Below are 4,981 nucleotides of genomic sequence, written 5' to 3'. Positions count from 1 at the left end.
ACAGAGATAGGGATAGAGAGAGACAGAAAGAGAGACAGAGAGAGACATAGAGAGTGAGAGAGACAGAAAGAGAGAAAGAGAGAGACAGAGACAGAGAGAGAGAGAGAGAGAGAGAGAGAGAGAGAGAGAGAGGGAGAAGAAGGGAGAGAGAGAGAGAGAGAGAGAGAGAGAGAGAGAGAGAGAGAGAGAGAGAGGCAGACAGAGACAGATACAAGACAGAGACAGAGAGACAGATACAGAGACACAGAAACACAGAGACAGAGACAGAAGCAGATAGACAGACAGATGGACCTTGGAACTTTCAGCTCTAAATGGGATGTCTCTATCAATTTCCTCCCTTCAGATCTCAGGGAGCCCATGAAGCAGCATGAACAGGGCCTGCATGGGTCTGAACCAGATCCTCTGTGTATGTACTATGATTTCCAGTTTAGTGATTTCATGGGACTTTTAAGCATGTGAATGAATGGCTTTCTGACTCTTGTGTCTTCTCTTGGGATTCTTTTCTTCCCGTTGGGTTGCCTTGTCCATGTTTGATTTGATGGTATTTGTTTTATATTTTTTTCTCATGTTGTTAGCTCTTAGAAGCCTGTTCTTTTATAATGAGAGGCAGAAACAGTATGTATCCAGATGGGAGGGAATGTGGGGAAGAACTGTGAAGAGAAGAGGGAGAGGAAGCTAAAATCAGGATATACTGTATGAGAGAAAAGAATCTATTTTCAATAAAGGGAGAAAAGAAAAAAGAAGCCTTTGTCTAAACTCATAGTCTTGAAGTCACAAATTCATAGTGTTCACCTATATTTTCCCTGTTATTCTTCCTTCTCTAGTGACACTGAAATTATTTTAATTCTTCAAATACTCATGTTCTTTCTTTGTTCAGGTTCTTCACACTTTCTTTCACGCTTTCTTTACTTCACCACATAGAGTTCATTATACTTGAAACTGCTCATTCACTCACTGTCATTCTCTTATGCTACACTATGCATTCAATCATGTCAGGAATCTATTATTATTATTATTATTATTATTATTATTATTACTATGGCATTTCCATTGCCTAACACAGAAGGAATGTTTAAATGTTATATGAATATAGGGATAAATTAGTGAATGAGTTATATACAGCTTTGCTGATAAACAAAAGCTTCGGTATTTTTTTCCTTTTTTCTTTTTTAAATAAAAAGCCTCCTTTAGTATCAGCCCTCTTATCTCTGTTTGGCAGTGCATCCCTGCATTCCTTACACTCTGAAGGATGAGATACAAGGATTGCAACTCCAACTCTAGCCAGGAATGCAGAGTGAATTTTAGGCCAATATTAGCTAGCATGAAAACCTGTTTCACACCCCTTTCCCATAAATAAAAACCACAACTCAGATGTTCCTTAACTAGTGGAGTCCACTTTTAATGTGCCTCTGAAGACCCTTTAAACTAAAGAATGCATGTAGTCTTGAAAACAGAGATTAAAATGGCACCCATATAAATCTATATTTCTTCTAATGTCATCTTTGAGAAGATGCCTTTAGATTCCAACAGTAGTTTTTCTTTTTGTGAAGGATTATATATTTTGGAATTTGTAAGAAGTTATTTAGAAACATTTCATTCATTCATTGATTTATTCCACACACTCTAGCTTTTGTCTCAGAAATAAGTTGTGACTAGTAAACACTGCTAGTTATTTTTTATGATTCATAATTTAAGATTAAGAAAGTAGTTCCAACAGTTACAGATTTAATGAAAATCATGAGAATTTTTCTTGACCTATTTTGAAGTCACTGTGCAACTCAGAATTGGTGACTTACATTATGAAAAACCCAAGCATCACACACATCACCCCCAAGCATTTTATCGTTTTGTAGTGTTGTATAAAAGAAGTTCCAGACCCCCAAACTATACCTGATTGAATCAGTTCAACTTTTTGCTGCTGTGCAGTGCTAACTTGTGGCTCTTTTTCTCTTGTTTTTCTCTCTTCTCAGACTTCATTGTGCTTTACTTGCTGAAACATCCTCTGCCCTCTTGTGCATGCTTTGTACCCATGCTAGCCTATGTTTGCTTGCCCTTTAAGTTAAATTATATTTAACTTACTTCTGGTGAGCAAAATGGCAAGTCATTTGTTAAGTATGGAGATGAGGAAAATGATGACAACGAGTGCTGGGAAGTGTAGTGTCATGCTATCCTGAAATCCTGAACTGAAAATAACAGTTGCCTGAAGCTTGTCATGTCACCTCGGAGTGACAGTATTTCCCAATAGTTCATGAGGGCATTCTAGGACTATATTAGTTATGTATGTATATATATACATATATGTATATATATATACATATATATTATATTATATATATACATATATATAATCTAAAATTAAGTATTATTTTGCTGTTAAAATGGAAACATTTTTATTTTAATTAATTTGTAAGGTAACATAATAACAGATTTTTTTATGACATTTTCATCATGATTTCATACCTCAATAATATATCATATTCCTTGAAAATTCCCTATATAAGTACTGTATTTGTATTGTTATTTCTCTTTCTCCTGTTTCCTCCAAGGTCTCCCATTTTGTCCCCTGCTCACTGTGAAATGCACAATCTCTTCCTCTTCATCTATTAGTGTGGTATATAGAGAGTGATTATTGTACAATTATGGAATTTAAGAATCTAAAATTACAACATAATTTTATAACATAAGAGAGTAAGGCTGCTGCTTTATCTATCCATATTTGTCTCATGAATTTGGTCCCTATGGTGAGCATAATAAATAGTGTACTTCATGGGCTAATTTGTGAACTTGCTCTTTTCTGTTTGTGCAGTTTTTCTATACTGCCTCCTATGATCACTTTAGATGCCTTCCTTCGTTCTTTTATATAAGGATCCTTGAGATTTTTTTTTGTCTTATAAAGTGATATCCAGGTTCCATGGATTATAATGTAGACTTTGGGGCTATTATTCTGCACACCACAGGAACTGAATTCATCAAACAAATATGGATAGACATAGTAGCAGCCAAAACAAATAGAACACTGTGCTGATCTTGCTTCAGCTCAACAGCCATCTGAATCAAGGTCAAAACTTCCAGACATCTCCTATGCGTCTTCCCTGTTATTTTTGAATTCACTTTTAAAGAGGACATTGATAGCTCCTTCCTTCTTTCCTTCCTCCTTTAATTTTTCTTTACTTCCTTAAATCCATTCTTTTTGTTTCTTTGTGACTTAAAAAAAAACAACTCTGTATAGTTCAAATTTATTTGTAGTATAGAGTAAAAGACAACTGTTTTGGTAAAATTTTGTAGTTTCCATATGGAAATTGGATGAAAGTCCTGTGTGCAATATGATTTTCCAGTGGGCTGTCAGTCGGCTGGCATTCGTCATGTTACATAGTTGACTAGAGCCAGTAGGTGGAGAGGCTCTGCAGGGAAACTCCTCAGAAGTTATTGCAGTTCCATTAATGTCTGTCTAAACTCAGCTGTGATCTTAACGAACCCTGGCTGAGCCTCTTCATTTTTATTGCTTTTTATTCCAAGCATAAAAGCAGTTGCCATATAGGTGTGGCAATGAACTTAGAAAAAAATGTGTCAAATTGTCTTTGGTATCCCACTGTTCTCTGAGTGTTTTGAGTTTTTTTTTTTTTCCCCTCAGATTGAAGTCCTCCTGGAGATGTTTAGTTACAGCAGCAGTTAGACTCAGTATATCATACTATTGGCGCTTTGATCCCAGCAAGGGGAAACCTAAATAAATATAGGTTTATATGAAGACATATATGTTCTAGGCTTTCCTAGTATGATTAGATTAAACATTGAAGGAGATTCGACATCTCACTTGCTTGCTATTTCTGTGTCCTTTTATGAAGTTCTGGAATAAAGTTAGTTTCCCCAAACTAGCACTAGGGAACCAGTCATTAGTAGTGTATTCTTAGTTTTCCTTTCATCTCATTCTCTGCATCAGCTTTTTCTGCTAAACAGATTCAAGTCATGAAATTCCCAAATCAAGCACTTTACTTCCCATCCTACTTGTTTGTGAGTAATTTATTTTTTCCCTTATCCTGAAGAATTAATCCTGCCTTTTCACTTTATATGTCTAATTATAATATTGCTGCTATATATAGACGGGTCTATAAATAATGTTAACCATGCAACAGGAAACATGTGAGCATGGATTGTGCTATGAATCTCAAGTCTTAGTATACAACATTTACTTGAATATGTATCAGTCATTTGGCTGTTTCCTGCAATATGCCAGGAACAGCAGCTCATCAGATATGGGGACTTGTTAGACCATAGTTCCAATGTCTCACTCATCTCTGTCCCTTCTTGCTTTCTTTCCTTTGACACATCACCCAATATATTTGTTCTGTAATTGTGGCACTTATTGAGATATCTGCACAACACTGAAGAATGCATAGGTACTCAGGCTTCCTTGGGACAACCTCTTATGCAGCACTCACAAGTTTAGTGCTTGAATTTGAGGCATTCATTTGGCTTACTAGAAACTTTGCCCTTATGAGTTTGAATATACTCTACATTCACCTTTCTTCTGGAATTGGATCATTTGAATTACCTTTCAGACTCTAGGTAAAGGTCTCTTGTTCTCATCTCCTCACAGGTCTGGGTATTCTAGACTTAGTCTATCTTACAAATAAAATGGAACTTGTTTTTTGTAACTGCTGTTATCACCAAATAAATGTATTTTCCTGTGTTTGAGTTATGGAAGAAGTATTATTCTGCAAGATAATATATAAAAAAATTTCCTCAGTTATTTTCCCTGAATCCATGTGTTTTCATATTTTTTCTTTTTTTTAAAATTAGGTATTTATTTCATTTACATTTCCAATGCTATACCAAAAGTCCCCCACACCCTCCCCCACCTACTCCTCCACTCACCCACTCCTACTTCTTGGCCCTGGAGTTCCCCTGTTCTGAGGCATATAAAGTTTGCACGACCAATGGGCCTCTCTTTCTACTGATGGCCAACTAGGCCATCTTCTGATAC

The sequence above is a fragment of the Mus caroli genome, chromosome X (genome assembly GCF_900094665.2).
Source record: "Mus caroli chromosome X, CAROLI_EIJ_v1.1, whole genome shotgun sequence".
In the NCBI taxonomy this organism is placed as follows: Eukaryota; Metazoa; Chordata; class Mammalia; order Rodentia; family Muridae; genus Mus; species Mus caroli.
Note: the sequence above shows the minus strand (reverse complement) of the source record.